The 17,933-nt window shown below is 43.0% G+C and overlaps 1 protein-coding gene across 2 annotated transcripts in view; it reads left to right on the plus strand.

Annotated features, from left to right (window-relative positions):
• Positions 1 to 658: 658 nt before the first annotated feature.
• The window catches only part of BST1 (bone marrow stromal cell antigen 1), a 49,023-nt gene continuing 31,748 nt past the window's right edge, over positions 659 to 17,933 (plus strand). The window contains exons 1-2 of one of the 2 annotated variants that reach the window (XM_089326962.1): positions 659 to 755; positions 4,895 to 5,040. The gene's annotated coding sequence lies outside the window, so the exon portion shown is untranslated. Of the gene's footprint in view, positions 849 to 4,894; positions 5,041 to 17,933 lie in introns of both variants that reach the window. The other variant, XM_089326963.1, reaches the window with a different exon arrangement.

The following is a 17,933-nucleotide window of genomic DNA, read 5'->3' on the forward strand; positions in this document are numbered from 1 at the left end:
CCCACCTCGCGGCCCGCACGCGGCCGGTCACTTCCTGTGGACCGCAGCTGGATCCTCGGCGCAGCACGGCCCTGCGGTCTGCCCATCCCACCCAGCGGTGGAACCTGGGCGAAGGCGTGCTGAGGTCAGCCGGGCACAAGGGACCCTGCTCGGACTTGGCCGCTGACCCACCACCGTGCCGCGGTCAGCTCGTCACAGCACGAACCACAGATCCACGCGTCTGTACAGGATATGCAGCACACGGCTTTATGTGATAGACATGATGAAGCGCACGTCCATGTCAAAATGAGCTGCTGACGCACTGGGTTAGCACCACCACTAAATACAACATGGTTCTGTGAGTGACCACGGCAAAATAAATAGAGTTTAATTCTCTCTATAGTTCTTGTGCAAAACGTAAACGTTCCTTGGGAGCCTACTGACTGGTGTCAGCCTGCGCCAGGCAGGGCGCGGGACGCTTCCCGTGCCGCAGGCTCCTAAAGCGGCAGTAGCCGCCTCTCCACGGCCACGGCGCGGCGACCGAGCCCGGACGCGCCCCGCCGGCGCCCCGCTGCAGCGGGTCCGACCGCCCCAACATTCAACTGACTCCCGCGGGAGAGGCAGATACCGCGAGACTTGCACAAGCGCGCCCGAGAAGGCGGCGAGGCGGGTCCCCGGCCACGGCCGCGTTCCGCGCATGCGCAGAGGGCTGCCCTGGCCCTTTTCCCGCGGGCTGTGGGGTTTCTAAGGGGAGGCCGGAAGAGGAGTTGCGGAGGGTAGGGTTGGGGGGTGTCGTGGGCCGCGGCCCCGCTGCCGACACGTGAAGCTAGAGGCGCGGGGGTGGCCGAGTCGTGTCGGCTGGGCTGGAGGTGAGCAAGAAGAAAGCCAGCCTCTGGCGGGAGTGCACCTGAGTCCCGCTAAGCGAGACATTGCAGCATTTTATTTTTTATTTTATTTTATTTTATTTTATTTTATTTTATTTTATTTTATTCTATTCTATTTTATTCTATTCTATTCCATTCTATTCTATTCCATTCTATTCCATTCCATTCCATTCCATTCCATTTATTTTTTGCGAGGAGATGGGTTCTGATGTTGCTCAGGGGCCGAGTTGAGGCTGCTGGAGAGCGCAGCAGTCGGGTCGGCTCGGGGATACTTTAATGTGGGCTGAGGGTCAGGCCGAAGTCTTGGAGTCTCCTGCTCCTCATCTTAGAGCTGCTGATGAACCCGGCGTAATACTGATGAAGACTCTGCAACAAACGGCAGGACCAGAGCGGAGGGCAATTAGCTGAGTGTGACGGGCTGGCAGTGCCTTCCCGAAGGCGTTGAGCCCTGCCGATCCTTTGAAAGATAGACTACCTTAGACGGACAAAAGGGAGAGACGGAACTAGCATCCCTGTGTGCCCACCACCCAACTGACGAGTAACTGACGGTGTGAGGTGGAAGTCCTGTGTCAGCGCCACCCCCGCCCCGTTCTGCTCTTGCCCACGGTGGCCACTTTCCCCAGCGTCTTTATGTGTGTGTTTACAGAACCACGTTTCTACCATTTCTTAGCTTTGCAAGCTGCTTATTTGAAAGAGTATCGTTGATGATCGCAGTATACTGTGCTGTTTGCATTATTTTAATGATTAGTCATGCGTATATCCTTTTGCAGCCAGTTTACTTAGTAAACGTTGTTTCTAAGACTGGCCAGTATTGTGCTATGAGATAGAAGAGCATTCCTTACTAGAACTTTTAACTATGGGAATTAGAGTCATAGTCGTTGTCTTCCATCTATAAAGGGCAACTGTGTGTCTGATTCAGAATGTTTCAAGGTTACCGTGCATTGCTCTCAAACGTTCTTATTCACTAAAAAGGTTTAGGTGCAGTTGTTTTTTTCCAGCAGTATAGTTCTGTTCAAATATGTTGGTGATGCACATCATGCTCTCACATCCAAAAGGCACCTGCCATAGACTCTTTAGTCCTGCTAATGTCCTTGGCAACCAGAGTACATAAAAATCTTTCAAGAAAAGCTTTGCCTCTTTCAGGCCAAGGTTGACTATTCGACACTTGTCATCTTTCAAACATTTAGCCAAGATTAATCCAGGGACTTCAACCAGTTTCCTCCCAGGTGCCCACCTTTTATTTTATTTTTATTTTTATTTTTTTTATTTTTTAACAGGCAGAGTGGACAGTGAGAGAGAGAGACAGAGAGAAAGGTCTTTCTTTGCTGTTGGTTCACCCTCCAATGGCCGCCGCGGCCGGTGCGCTGCGGCCGGCGCACCGCGCTGATCCGATGGCAGGAGCCAGGAGCCAGGTGCTTTTCCTGGTCTCCCATGCGGGTGCAGGGCCCAAGCACCTGGGCCATCCTCCACTGCACTCCCTGGCCACAGCAGAGAGCTGGCTTGGAAGAGGGGCAACCGGGACAGAATCCGGCGCCCCAACCGGGACTAGAACCCGGTGTGCCGGCGCCGCTAGGCGGAGGATTAGCCTAGTGAGCTGCGGTGCCGGCCCCAGGTGCCCACCTTTTAAAGTATAGCTAGGTATCATATTCAGTGGTTCTGTAGCTACTCAACCATAGTTAAAACATTTATTACTTTGACTTCCTCAAAGAAATCTTGGTCTGCCTCATTTGTAGTAAAAAAAAAATAACCTTTTGGGGAACACAGAGGACAAAACTATACAACTTTGTAACCAGAGCAGGAGTACAAAATAATGGTTTTAATGTACCCAGTATTTGTTCCAGTTGGGCATGGTAAGACATGCAGAAGTGAAAATGAGTATCATGAAGAAAGAAGTATTTATATCTGCAGATTCCTAAAAACAATGCAGGGCGCCCTGTACCATGCTGGGATTCCACACTGGGAAGCACCAGGAGTTAGTAGTTTGATGAAGCACAGTAGAACTGCAAGAAAAGTTTAGTTTCATGGGAAAGAATGGGCAAAGCTTAGTTAAGCAAGTTCAGTATTGACTAGTTGAAACAATTTCAGCTGGCTTTGGGCATAAGAGCTGTCCCTGGTTGCCTGGTACCTGACCCTGCAGTGATTAGAACTGGGCATTACTAGCCGGCTTGTAAGAACTCACTGGTGAAATCTGAAGTTACTAGATGCATACCAATCAGCCAACCCTTGGGAAAGCAATACCTTCCCAGTCAGCAAGGCCTCACCCAGAAATCAGAGCATTGAGAGTATAGAAAATAATGTAAAAAACCCTAATAAAAGTGTTAACACACTAAATATGTGTTGAATTCCTAATAAATAAAATTTTCCTCTCCCCAAAAAGTGAGATTACTTGTGGGAAAGTAGCAGTTGTTACTGTTGTGTTGGTGGCAATAAGGAAGGAAACTGTTGTGTTGGTGGCAATAAGACTCAAATACACTAAAATTGAAGAGAGCAATGCAGTAAGCACACAAGGTTAAGCTTGCCTAGCTGTACTTGTCCATGGCTTGCAGTTTTCAGCTTGTGAAGGTACTTTGCAACTCCTGGTACCAAATACCAGATTACATACACCATTATTTACCAGTCTTTTCCTTTTTTAATGTTTTTATTTGAGAAGGAGGGAGACAACTTGTGTCTGCTAGTTCTCTCCCCAAAATGCCTGCAAAGGCTGGGGCTAAGTTGTGGTCACAGTCTGGAACCTACCACCACCTCATAGGTTCTGTCTTGCAGGAAACTGGATCCAGGAGTTGGAACCAGGAATCAAACCCATGTACTTCAGGCATCTTAACTACTGGGCTCCTATTTACCAATTTTAATTAAGATGATTTGCCTTACATAAATAGGCTTAAGCCTGTGTTAAGATAGTGAGAAGACCAATAGGTCTTTTGTTTCCCCATGCATGATCTTGGGTATCATAAAGGTCTTCAGCCAGCAATAACATTACTCTATATTATGATGCCTTAATATATCTCTGGTCTTATTCATGGGTCAAGGATATAGTGCAAGAAAGTTCTATAAAAATATAACATCAGTTCCAACCAGATAGTTCACCTAGCCATGAATAACCTCATTGGATGCTCACTAGATCAGATCATAACTGGCATTCTTAAAAATTCTTCCCATCAAAAAATATCAGGAGTAAAAAATCTAAGAAATTTTCCAACCACTTCAAGAAGTTCCTGTACGAGCCAACAGTCTGTCAGATCAGCTAGTTTGTGTCATCATCAACTAGACACTCAAATCACCAGCTCATCAGTGGGCACAAGATGTCTCTTTGTCAATGTTCTTCACATTACATGTATGACCCATTAGTGAGCCATGGACTCAGTTCTAAGAGTTATAATGAACATTTTTTGAAACAATATCAGTCGGCGCCGCAGCTCACTAGGCTAATCCTCTGCCTTGTGGCGCCGGCACACTGGGTTCTAGTCCCAGTCGGGGCACCGGATTCTGTCCCGGTTGCCCCTCTTCCAAGCCAGCTCTCTGCTGTGGCCAGGGAGTGCAGTGGAGGATGGCCCAAGTGCTTGGGCCCTGCACCCCATGGGAGACCAGGAGAAGCACCTGGCTCCTGCCATCGGATCAGCGCGGTGCGCTGGCCGTGGCGGCCATTAGAGGGTGAACCAATGACAAAAGGAAGACCTTTCTCTCTGTCTCTCTCTCTCACTGTCCATTCTGCCTGTCAAAATAAATAAATAAATAAAAAAGATATGATGAATAGAATATGTATTGGCTAAGAAGTTATTTTCAGTCATTTGCTCAGTGGTATCTTATCTGGTTTTTATAAAAAAAGAATGTTTTACAGCCTATTTTTATAGTAACATGATTTGCAACTCAATGTGAAGTCTGAAATATTCAACTGAAATTCAGTTGTAAATTTTGAGTTCATTTTTTGGAAAAATGCTATCTGGAGTGTATATACATTTGAGTTAGTAGCATTATAACATTTTAAGCAAAATGGAACAAATTGCCATTAAAATGGATCATTTCTTTATGAAAAGAAAGAAGTAATGAAGTGAAAAACACACAGGAGCTTGTTCAAGTTCAACTCCTGGATCTGGAAATGTGAAGTGACAATACTGAGAAAAGTAGTGACCATAATCTGCTAACTTCAGCTTCGGTGGAGCCACATTTCAAAAAGAAAGAAGTAAGTGCAAGACGTTATAATGAAGGTTACTTAAAATATGGCTTCATCAAATGTGAAAAACCCTATGAAAATGACAGACTACAGTGTGTTCTTTGTAATAATAATATTCTTGCAAATGAAAGCTTGAAGCCTTCAAAATTAAAGACTTTAGAAACTCAGTATGCTGAACTTACTGATAAGCCTCTTGAATATTTTCAAAGAAAGAAAAATAGTAGAAAATTGTCAACACACCTTGTTAGTTGTTCTGTTAGTGGGAAAGCGTCGCTGTCATTTAGCTGCTTATCGTGTGGCCCAAGAGAAAGTGGTTCACACTGCTGCTGAAAAAATCATTCTACCAGCATGTTTGGGTATGGTGCATACAATGCTTGATGATAAATCAGCTGATAAAGTAAAAACTATCCCTACTGATGACACAATGTCTCTTCACATTTCTGCTATTGCAGAACATTTAGAGACAATGCTTGTTTCTTGCTTACAGTCTGGCATAGATGATGCAGTCCAGCTTGCTGGAAGCACTGGTTTTGGAGGATGCACGACTCTAGGTTTATGTCAGATATTCATGGCAAGATGGTTTTTGTGGAGGATTTTTTGCGTTTCTTTCATTTAACTTCACACGTGAGTGCATAAGATATTTTTACAGAGTTAGAAAAGTGCATTGTTCATCAATATAAATTAAACCGGAAAAACCATAAAGGAATTACAGGTGGTACAACAGCAAGCATAACTGGAAAACAAGGCAGAATAATTAAAAAATTACTAGAAGTTACTAATGATACAGTGTGGAATCATTGCTTTATACACTGTGAAGCTTTAGCATCCAGAGAAATCCACAGGACCTTATGGGAGTATTAAAAAATGAAGTGCAAGTTGTTATTTATTAATGGAAGTTCACTGACTAGCCGACTTCTTCAGACAGTTTGCTCAGAGATTGAGACTAGTCATACTCATTTACTGTACCATACCAAAGTTCATTGGTCGTCTCAAGGGAAAATGCTAAGCAAGGTTTATGAACTCAGGAATGAGATTCACGTTTTTCTCAATGGAAAAAAAAAATCTCATTTCACAAGTGTTTTTGAAGATGATATTTGGGTAATGAAATTGGCATATTTAACTGATATTTTTGGCATTCTTTATGAGCTAAGTTTAAAATTACAGAGGAAAAACAGTGATATATTTAAACATGCCGAATGTATCAAAGGATTCCAAAAGACATTGTTGTTATGACAAGCAAGACTTGAAAATAATCAGCCTAGTTACTACATGTTTCCAAAATTTTACAACATATTGAAGAAAATATTATTAATTAAAATATTTTGAAAGATCAGAAATACTGTTGCATCTCACTTCTCTATCTCAAACTTCTTTCTTTTCAGAAGAGAGATTTGAGACAGGGAAGACAGTTGGGTAAAAATCCACTTGCTTTGTGAAACCCTGAATCAGTAATCGAGTTAAACTTGGTGCTTGAAAAAGAGAATGAATTACTACAGCTCAGTTCTTCATATTCAGCATTTTGGATTTCATGTCAGCATTTTGGATTAAGATAAGACTTTCCTTTTCTAAGTAGAAAGAGTGTCCTGCTGTTACTGCATTCACAACAACTAGTTTGTGTGAACTAGGGTTTTCCATTTTAACTAAGTTAAGAACGAAGGAAAGAAATGGGTTGAATGGTGCAGCAGGTGTGCGAGTAGCATCATCTTCCTGTGTTCCAGACTGGAATGAACTTATAAACAGGCAAGCACACCCATCTCACTAAATAAGCCCTACCTAGTTTGTGTATTACTTATTTTATACTATTTTTTCTGTTGTATTTAAATGTTAATGTTGTATGTGATACCTTTTATGCTTTGATTTTTATATTTAAATATTAATAAAACCATAATGTGATTTTATGCTCATTGAACAAAAATTTATGAACCTCTGTTAAAGTCCAGGAACTATCCTAGAGACATTTGGGATACAAAAGTGAACAAAACAGAGACCATTCCGCAGTGGGACCTATGTCCTGGCAGGGAGAGGTGGATGATAGATCTTATAAGCTTTATAATATTTGTAAGATACATCCCAGAGAAAGACTAGTGAGGAGGCAGGGCAGGACAGTACTGGGGACCAAATCTTGAAGGGCTCCGTAGTCCACTCTCAGGCCTCTTTTTGTCATTACATAGAGAGCAATTCAAGGAGTTAAGCAGAGAAGAGGATCTAAATTAGGTTTTAAAAGACCCACTATAGCTATTATTTTAAATCTTAAAATGACTAATTTAAATGTTGCATCTCTAAAGAGGTCTTTCCTAACCCTCTTAGGGTGTGTCCTCTACTATTATTCCTTTTATTTCATTTTTTTTCTCTGGAGTATATCATTTTTAATAATTAAATTGGATTACTAACTCTTATTACTCTGCCACCTGGGCTAACTGCTCCCCTGCAGCAGAGATGGTGCGTGATACCTAGTAAGTGAGCATTCCGTGTATAGTTGAGCCATCCCGTATCCAGTGATTGGTGATATCTAACACCCGTCAATTATGGCCATATTCCCAGGAATAATTATTAAATGTGTGGCAAATTGCTTTGCCTTTTTTACTTTATACAAGCTAATTTTGTCGGGTAACCTCTGTAAGCTTCCCACAAATGGCACTACTTAATGTTGCTTCCTCATAGTGTTGCAGCTGATGAAGCAACTTGTATTGTATAATGCATCTTTCTCAAACGAATTTCAACTTCTGTTTCTTTGGAAACTCCCTAACCCCACAAGGTGATTTTTATTTATTTTTTATTATTTTTTTAAAAGATTTATTTATTTATTTGAAAGTCAGAGTTACACGGAGGGAAGAGAGGCAGAGAGAGAGAGAAAGAGAGAGAGAGAGTCTTCCATCCTATGGTTCACTCCCCAATTGGCCACAATGACTGGAGCTGTGCCAATCTGAAGCTGGGAGCCAGGAGCTTCTTCTGGGTCTCCCACTTGGGTGCAGGGGCCCAAGGACTTGGGCCATCTTGTACTACTTTCTCAGGCCATAGCAGAGAGCTAGATTGGAAATGGAGCATCTGGGACTCGAACCGGCACGCATATGGGATGCTGGCACTGCAGGCAGTGGCTTCACCAGCTACACCACAGCGCTGGCCCCAGTGATTTTTATTTTTATTGTGGTCTTTAGTGGCAGTTCTTTGCCATCTGCTATCACGCCTGGCCTACTGTAATATTTATTTTTCAGATTTTCTATTCTATTGCAAGTAAGGTTCCCCCCATTTGATGTTTGAAATAAAGTGTAGGAGAACAGTTTTCTGTAAATAGCTCACACTTGTATATAATTCAGATCCTGAATAAAGGTATTTCCATCCAAGTTAAGAAAAATGTCTGTGTAAGGAAATATTCCAGTTAGTGAAGCTGGAGACATCTTCCATACAGGCTTCCAGGGAGAGTAAAGCCTCTCTTTTCTTTCCTCCTCAGAGACATACTTACACTGCAGGAGCAGAGTGGTCTCCTTTTGGAGGACAACACGGGTCAGTATGCCGGCAGCCCCATAGAAACCCAGAGTCTCCTAAAATTTGGAGCTCTTCTTCTCCGGTGCAACCCACTGCGTGCAAACTCTTTTTGCCTCACGTGGGAAAGACTCCCATCCATCCCACCTAAAATTCATTCACCCAAGGTCCCTCAAAGTCTCAGTCCTTTAGAGTATCAAGTCTCATCAAGTCAAAAGCCTCCTATCTAGTATTTAAATCTTCTAAGTTGTGTAAGAGTGCAGCCCTGGTTATATTCCATTTGGGGAAAAATTATCTGTGAACGTGTGACACTAGAAAGCAAGGTCTGTGTTCCAGAGCAGAGAGGCTCTCAGCCTGTTTCCTGCCTGTAGAGTTTTAGGAGCCTGCTAGCCTTCCATTTCATGTCTCTCTCGCTCTCGCTCTCTCTTGCTCTCTGGCTCTCTCCTTCTCTCTCTGGCTCTCTCACTCTCCCACTCTCATTCCATATAGTTTTTCTGGTGGTAGCTTCCCCAAAAACTTTGTGGGACCATTAGAAAATATGCTCGGTGGGGCTGATGTGACAGCAGGTTGAGCTGCTGCTTGTTATGCTGGCATCCCATATTGGAGCACCGATTTGAGTCCTGGAGGCTCTGCTTTTGATCCAGCTCCCTTCTAGTGTGCCTGGGAAAGTAGTAAAGGGTGGTTCAAGTGTTTGGACCCCAGCTACCCGTATGGGAGGCCTGCATGGTGCTCCTGGCTTTGGGCAGGCCCAACCCCAACTATTGTGACTATTTTGGGAGCCACCAGATGGAGATCTCTCTCTCTCTCTCTCTTTATCTCTCTCTCTCTCACTCACTCTGCCTTTTAAATAAATACATAAATTGTTTAAAAAACAAAAGTGGCCGGCGCTGCGGCTCACTAGGCTAATCCTCCGCCTTGCGGCGCCGGCACACCGGGTTCTAGTCCCGGTCGGGGCACCGGATTCTGTCCCGGTTGCCCCTCTTCCAGGCCAGCTCTCTGCTGTGGCCAGGGAGTGCAGTGGAGGATGGCCCAAGTACTTGGGCCCTGCACCCCATGGGAGACCAGGATAAGTACCTGGCTTCTGCCATCGGATCAGCGCGGTGCGCCAGCCGCAGCGTGCTGGCCATGGCGGCCATTGGAGGGTGAACCAACGGCAAAAGGAAGACCTTTCTCTCTGTCTCTCTCTCACTGTCCACTCTGCCTGTCAAAAAATAAAAAAATAAAAAATAAAAAACAAAAGTTGCTCCTCCACGGATCTTTCACAGATAAGGGAATAGTCTCATCTCTGCTCTGGCTTATGCTTAGATGGCTAAGGGGACCCATGAATCACATACCTCTCCAAAGCACCCTATGTGTATTGAGTATTCTAAAATTTTCTATTTCTCATGCACCAGGAAAAGCCTGTCTACATTTAAAAGTAGTTAGCATTTTTACATTTTACAACATTTAAAACAACAGCAAAATCTGTAAAAGATGCATGTCTAGCTGCATTGTTGGCTTTCCTCACAGTAGATTTTTGGCAATCTGAAGAAGCTGACAGTTTCATAAATCATAAAATTCTTTTTCCATTTTGCAATAATTATCTGTATATCTATTTCACATTTTAAAAAAAGCAACAAGAGGGCCAGCACTATGGCACAGTGGGTTAACACCCTGGCCTGAAGCACCAGCATCCCATATAGGTGCCCGTTCTAGTCCCCACTGCTCCTCTTCCAATCCAGCTCTCTGCTATGACCTGGGAAAGCCATACAAGATGGCCCAAGTCCTTGGGCCCCTGCACCCACGTGGGAAACCGGAGGAAGCTCCTGGCTCCTGCCTTTAGATCAGCGCAGCTATGGCCATTGCAGCCATTTGGGGAGTGAACCATCGGACGGAAGATCTTTCTTTCTCTCTCTGCCTCTCCTTCTCTCTGTGTAACTCTAACTTTCAAATAAAAATAAATAAATCTTAAAAAAAAAAAAGCAACAAGAAGAAAGTATGTCACTCCTTCAATATTTTGCTTGGAAATCTTAAACATACAGTCTTTTCCCTTTACCCACGGTTATACTATCCATGGTTTTAGCTACCTGTGGTCAACTGCAGTCTGAAAACATTAAATGAAGGGTGGGTATTTAGTTAAGAGCTAATTAGAATGCCCATGTCTCATATCAGGGTTCTTGGGTTGGATTTCCGGCTCTGCTTCTGATCCCAGGTTCCTGCTAATGCACACCTTGGAAGGCAGCAGTAATGGCTCAAGGGATTGGATTCCTGTCACTCATACCAGAGACCTGGATCCCACCTTTGGCCTTGTCTCGGGGCTGTGGTGTACATTTAGGAGATGGCCTAGCAGATGGGAGCTCTGTTTCTTTCAACTTCTTTTTTTTTTTTTTTTTTTAAGGTTTATTTATTTATTTGAAAAGGCAGAGTTACAGAGAGAGGCAGAGGCAGAGAGAGAGAAAGGGAGAAAGAGGTCTTCCATTTGCTGGTTCACTCCCCAGTTGTCCACAACGGCCAGAGCTGCACAGATCTGAAGCCAGGAGCCAGGAGCTTCTTCTGGGTCTCCCACATGGGTGCAGGGGCCCAAGGACTGGGGCCATTTTGTACTGCTTTCCCAGGCAATAGCAGAGACTTGGATTGGAAGTAGAGCAGCCAGGATTCGAACCAACGCCCTTATAGAATGCCAGCACTGCGGGAGGCAGCTTTACCCGCTATACCCCAGCACTGGCCCCTCTGTCAATTTTTTTTAATGAAGAGAATATTAAGTAAAAAATTCCAGAAATAAACAATTCATACATTTTAAATAACTTTTATTATACTATATTATAATTTTGTTTTATTTTTTATTTTTTGACAGGCAGAATGGACAGTGAGAGAGACAGAGAAAGGTCTTCCTTTGCCGTTGGTTCACCCTCCAATGGCCGCCGCGGCCGGTGTGCTGCGGCCGGCTCACCGCGCTGATCCGATGGCAGGATCCAGGTGCTTTTCCTGGTCTCCCATGGGGTGCAGGGCCCAAGTACTTGGGCCATCCTCCACTGCACTCCCTGGCCACAGCAGAGAGCTGGCCTGGAAGAGGAACAACCGGGACAGAATCCGGTGCCCCGACCGGGACTAGAACCCGGTGTGCCAGCGCCGCAAGGCAGAGGATTAGCCTAGTGAGCCGCGGCGCCGGTGTTAATTTATTTTCATAGTGTTCATCTTTTACTGTATCTAATATATAATTAAACTTTATCATAGATATGTATATACAGGGGAAAATAGTGTGTATATAGGGTTCAGTAGTTATCTGGTTTCAGGCTATCACAGGATCTTTGGAATCCAAGGATGACAAGACACTGCTAGCTGATTGCCAGCAGATTATTTTCTATATAAGTATATGACATAATTTAAAGTTTCTATCACTATATATTCTCAGTTTCCTTTTGAGCCTTGACATCAAAGTATCTACAGTTTATGATGATTTGAGTGTTATTCTAAGATGATTTGTTTGGTCTACTATGCTCCCTATCTGATATTTAAATTCCTTCTGAACCCGCACTGGCAGTCTTTAACAGTCATGTGTCTACTAAAAGTCTACTCAATGCAATTTAATGTTTTTCTGTCATGTTCTTCAAAATTATTCTATCTTCTACACATTACCCAAAATGAAGGCTTCGATGTTTTAAAAGTTTGTGACAGCAGAGTTATCATAGTTCTGGGTCAGAAAAAAATCTGATGACTGAACTCACCTATTCTCTACTCTCACTTCTTTGGGGTGCCCTCTTTGTGGACTCGGGTCAGGGTAAGCCAAGAACAGGAGTCCTGTTTGTGGCAATGCCCCAAGTTCAGCCTTGAAACTGAAGGAAAAGGGCAGGCAGAAAGAGGGAGAGTTCCAGATCTGTATTAGCTTCCTGTTACTGCTGTAACAAGTTGCCACAAACTCAGTGGCTTGAAGCGATGCAAATTTGGTTATCTTTTGGAGGTCAGAATTACAAAGTTAGGCTTACTGAGCCAAAGATGTTGGTAGTGTTCATTCCTTCTAGAAGCTTCAAGGAAAAGTGTTTCTTTACATTTCCAAGCTTTTAAAGTCCACCTGCATCCCTGTATAAGGGTCCCTTCCTGTATTGCCATACCAGTGGTACAGTAGCTTCAAGTGTCTGCCTGCTTCCACAATCACATCTCCTTCTCTGTGTCTTTGATCTATCTGTTTCCTTCCTACCAAGACCCTGCTGATTCCATTGGACCCATCTGTGATTAGGTTAGATTCTTGACCTAATCACAACTGCGGAGTCCCTCTTACTCTGTAAGGTAGCATATTCACTGGTTCTGGGAGCCAGGACGTGTACATCTAGGACATGTTTTGTGGAGCTATTGTTCAGCCTCCCACAGTAGACAGTTGTCAAGGAAAGAAGGAGATGGTAAGTGGCAAAAATCTTCAATGAATAGCAATAAAAGATGCTGTTATAAGACCTTTAAATGCAGGATTCCCTCATTTCATCCTCTAGTTGCTAAAAATTCTGCCCAACAAAATAAACAGTTTTCAATAAGGAAGTTCGGGAATTTTTTTTTTTTCTTTTTTTGACAGGTAGAGTGGACAGTGAGAGAGAGAGAGACAGAGAGAAAGGTCTTCCTTTGCCGTTGGTTCACCCTCCAATGGCCGCTGTGGCCGGCGCACTGTGGCCAGCGCACCGCGCTGATCTGATGGCAGGAGCCAGGTGCTTCTCCTGGTCTCCCATGTGGGTGCAGGGTCCAAGTACTAGGGCCATCCTCCACTGCACTCCCTGGCCACAGCAGAGAGCTGGACTGGAAGAGGGGCAACCGGGACAGAATCTGGTGCCCTGACCGAGCCACAGCAGAGAGCTGGCCTGGAAGAGGGGCAACCGGGACAGAATCTGGTGCCCCGACCGGGACTAGAACCCGGTGTGCCAGCACCGCAGGTGGAGGATTAGCCTATTGAGCCACGGCGCCGGCCAACTGATAACTTTTAATGTTCAAGAGAACAAAGTCCAAATATCTAACCATCATGCCCAAGGCTTTTAAGATATGACCTTAACTTTCCTGTCAAATGTCAATCTGGACCCTGTGTACCAGCCAAACTAAATACTCAGTCTTCCCCAGGCTTTGCTTCAGGCAGTTAATTCCATCTCACGTCTGTTTTGCCCAACCCAGTATGTCAGCAGCCTACTCCTTATTCTAGATCTGTATTTTTTTATGTCTTACTTTTTTCATTCAACATATATATTTTTTGATTCACTAGGATATTACCTTGTCCCTTTGTATTGCTGAATAGTATTATATGACTATCACAATTTTTCTTTCTTTCTTTTTTTTTTTTTTTTTTTTTTTTTTTTTTTTTGACAAGCAGAGTTAGACAGTGAAAGAGAGAGAGAAAGGTCTTCCTTCCGTTGGTTCACACCCCCCAAATGGCCGCTACGGCTGGTGCACGCTGATCCAAAGCGAGGAGCAAGGTGCCCCATCCTGGTCTCCCATGCGGGTGCAGGGCCCAAGCACCTGGGCCATCCTCCACTGCCTTCCCGGCTACAGCAGAGAGCTGGCCTGGAAGAGGAGCAACCGGAACAAAATCTGGCACCCCAACCAGAACTAGAACCCAGAATACTGGCGCTGCAGGCGGAGGATTAGCCTAGTGAGCTGTGGCGCCGGCCTATCACAATTTAAATGTCTTATTGGACATTTAGGTTGCTTACAATATTTAGGCTTTACCAATTAAGCCTCTACAAATATTTTATATACAAATCCTTGCTTGATACATACTTCCTTTTTTTCCTTTGGTAAATGTCTATGCGTGGAATATCTTTGGTGGGTGGTATGGTTTAGGTATGGTTTGTCCCCCAAAGGTTCATGTCCTGGAAGTCTGCTTCCTAGTATGGTGAGTTTTTGTTTTGTTTTGTTTGTTTGTTTTTTAAAAGATTTATTTATTTGAAAGACAAAGTCACAGAGAGAGAGGGAGAGGCAGGAGAGAATCTTCCATCTTGCTAGTTCACTCCCCCACTGGCCACAACAGTTAAGGTTGGGCCAGGCTGGAACCAGGAGCTTCTCAGTATATCAATTTGCTCTTTTATGAATTTGACTTTTGGTGTTATTACTAAAAACTCTTCACCTATAAAAATTTTGTATTGTTAGATTTTATATTAGGTCTATGATGTGTTTTTAATTATTTTTGTATATTATATAAGGCTCATTTTTTGTCTATACAGGTGGTTTCTTTCTATACATATATTTTTCTATACATATTTCCTTGTTGAATTACCTTGGCATATTTATTAAAAGTGAAATAATCGGGGCCAGCACTGTGGTGCAATGGGTTAATCCTTTGCCCATGGTGCCGGCATCCCATATGAACACTGGTTCTAGTCCTGGCTGCTCCTCTTCTGATCTGGCTCTCTGCTGTGGCCTAGGAAAGCAGTGGAAGGTGGCCCAAGTGCTTGGGCCTTTTTACCGACATGGGAGACCCAGAGGGAGCTCCTGGCTCCTGGCTTCGGATTGGCTCAGCTCCAGCTGTTGTGGCCATTTGAGGAATGAACCAGCCGATGGAAGACCTTTCTGTCTCTCCCTCTCACTGTCTGTAAGTCCACCTCTCAAATAAATAAATAAAATCTTTTTTAAAAAAATGAAAATAAGTTAATTATAAATGTATGAGTCTATTTATTTATTTTTTAACTTTTATTTAATGAATATAGATTTCCAAAGTACAGCTTGTGGATTACATTGGCTCCCCCCCATAATGACTTCCCTCCCACCCACAACCCTCCCCTTTCTCGCTCTCCCTCCCCTTCCATTCTTATCAAGATTCATTTTCAATTTTCTTTATATACAGAAGATCAGTTTAGCATACATTAAGTAAAGATTTCAACAGTTTGCTCCCACACAAAAACACAAAGTAAAAAATACTGTTTGAGTACTCGTTATAGCATTAAATCTCAGTGTACAGCACATTAAGGACAGAGATCCTACATGAGGAGTAAGTGCACAGTGACACATGAGTCTATTTATAACACCGATATCAAGCTGCCTTTATTAGCAGTTTATAGTAAATTTTTATATCAAATAGTTAAGTCTAAAATTTTGTTCTTGTTTCTTAAATGTTTTGGCTATTCTTGATCTTTTACTTTTCCATATAAATTTGAAAGTAGAAATTTTTGTATTTTCATATAAATATGCTTTTTATTTCTATTTTATTCTCTTTTAAAATTATTTCTTTTCATTAATAAGTTATTAGAAAGGAGAGAGATCTTCCATCTGCCAATTCACTCCCCAAATGTCCACAACACCTAGGACTAGGCCAGGCCAAAGCCAGGAGCTCGGAACTTCATCCAGGTCGCCCTTGAGCCATCACTGCTGCCTCCCTGGTGTGCATCAGCAGGAAACTGCACCAGAAGCACAGGGGCTTGAGAACAGAGGGAGCCTCTTCAATAAGTGATGTGACTGTCCCACCGCAATTCACCCTTCAGTGTCTATGCAAAAAAGAAATGCTCGAGGGGCCAGTGTGTGGTATAGCATGTAATGCCACCATCCATGACACCTGGCATCCCATATGTGTGCCATTTTGTACCTTGGCTGCTCTACTTCCAATCTAGCTCTCTGCTAATGTCCTGGGAAAAACAGTGGAAGATGGTCCAAGTCTTTGGGCCCCTGCCACCCGCATGGGAGAACTGGATGAAGCTCCTAGCTCCTGGCTTTGTTGGGGCCCAGCACTGGCCATTGTGGCCATCTAGAGTGTGAACTAGCAGAGGCAAGTTCTCTCTGTCTCTCCTTCTCTTTCAAAATAAATAAATAAATAAATATTAAAATAAAATTATGGGGCCAGCGTTGTGGCGTGGTGGTTAGGCTGCTGCCTGCAGAGCTCGCATCCGTATGGGTGCTGGTTTGAGTCCCAGTTGCTCCAGTTCCAATCTAACTCTCTGCAAGTGTACCTGGGAAAGCAGCAAAGGATGGCCCAAGTCCTCAGACCCTTGCACCCATGTCAGAGACCTGGAAGAAGTTCCTGGTTCCAGGCTTTGGCCCGGTTCAGCCCTAGAAATTTGTGGCCATTAGGGGAGTGAACCAACAAATGCAAGATCTCTCTCTCTCTCTCTCTCTCTCTCTCTCTCTCTGTTTCCCTTTCCCTCTCTATAACTCCACCTTTCAAATAAATAAAATCTTAAATTTTTTTTGAGATTTTGTTTAGAATGACATTCAATCCAAAGATCAACTCAGAGAGAACTGACATTGTTAACACTGATGGATCTTCTGATCCATTAAAATGATATATCTCCCTAGGTAGTTAGCTTTCTTTCTGAATTCTTTCAACAGCATTTTGTAATTTACAGGGTATGTGCCTCAGATATAATTCTTAAACTTGATACTGGTTATGTGTTTTCTAAAAATTCATTGCTATACACTTTAGATGTGTATATGTCTGTATCCTTGTTTTTTTTTTTCTTCAACATGATTGAGTGACAATATATAAAATACCTACCTTAAAAGTTTAAAGACTTTCTACCAGGAAAATATCAACCATGTATAATAGCAGAATTTCTTTTAATGCACTCCCATCCACCTTTTACCCACTAGTGGTAAGCATTAACTCAAGGCCACTCTAGACTTATCTATGCATGAATTCACTGACCTTTATCCTCCTTCCTGGATTATTTTGAAGCTAATTCTAGACCTAATTTCAGCTGTAAATATTTCAATATAATAGACAAGTGCCATTTTTAAATTCAATACCACAATACCATTATTATTACTAAAAATATTAACACAATTACTTAATATTTGGACCATCCAATCAGAATTCAAATTTGCCTATTTGTGTCATTTTTTTTTCATGGATTATCTGTTCAAGCTGTTATCCAAACAAGCCCACAAAATGCATTTGACCCTCTAAGTGTCTTTTCACTTAAAGATTCTCCTCCCTCTTTTTCTTTTCATTTAGTTGTTGAGGAAAGTGTCACTTGTCCTGAAGAACTTTCTCATTCTGGATTTTCTTGATTGCAAAAACTGGTCGGTGCTCTGCTTGTAAATGTTTAATGATATTTCCTAGTCGGGGTGAAATGAGGTAGAGGGACTCTGCAACTTTGCTGATTTCTCACATAAATACTACCAGAGCTGTTGCAAGCTGCCAACATGATGTCACTGAATGCAGAGTTGGGAAAAGATGCACATTACATAATATTCCTACCACAGAGATAAAACAGGTGAATATCCTCAAGAGCACAAATATGGCCAAATGTGGTAAAATATTTTAAAAATGAGGGCATTTGGGAGTGTTTGTTACCTTTGCTTTTGATATTTATTTGATTGTTAAGTGTACATGTAAATAGATATAACAAATGGCTCACAAGATTCCTGAAAATGTATCTGTCAAATACCTCCAGGCAGTTCCAGTACACCATGGCCTGTGATATTTTTTCACTTTTTCTTCAGGCCTCTGTGTTTACTGAATACAAGGAGTTAAATCTAAAATC

This window comes from Oryctolagus cuniculus, chromosome 2 (genome assembly GCF_051225735.1).
Source record: "Oryctolagus cuniculus isolate XC-2025 breed Fujian yellow rabbit chromosome 2, ASM5122573v1, whole genome shotgun sequence".
Lineage (NCBI taxonomy): Eukaryota > Metazoa > Chordata > Mammalia > Lagomorpha > Leporidae > Oryctolagus > Oryctolagus cuniculus.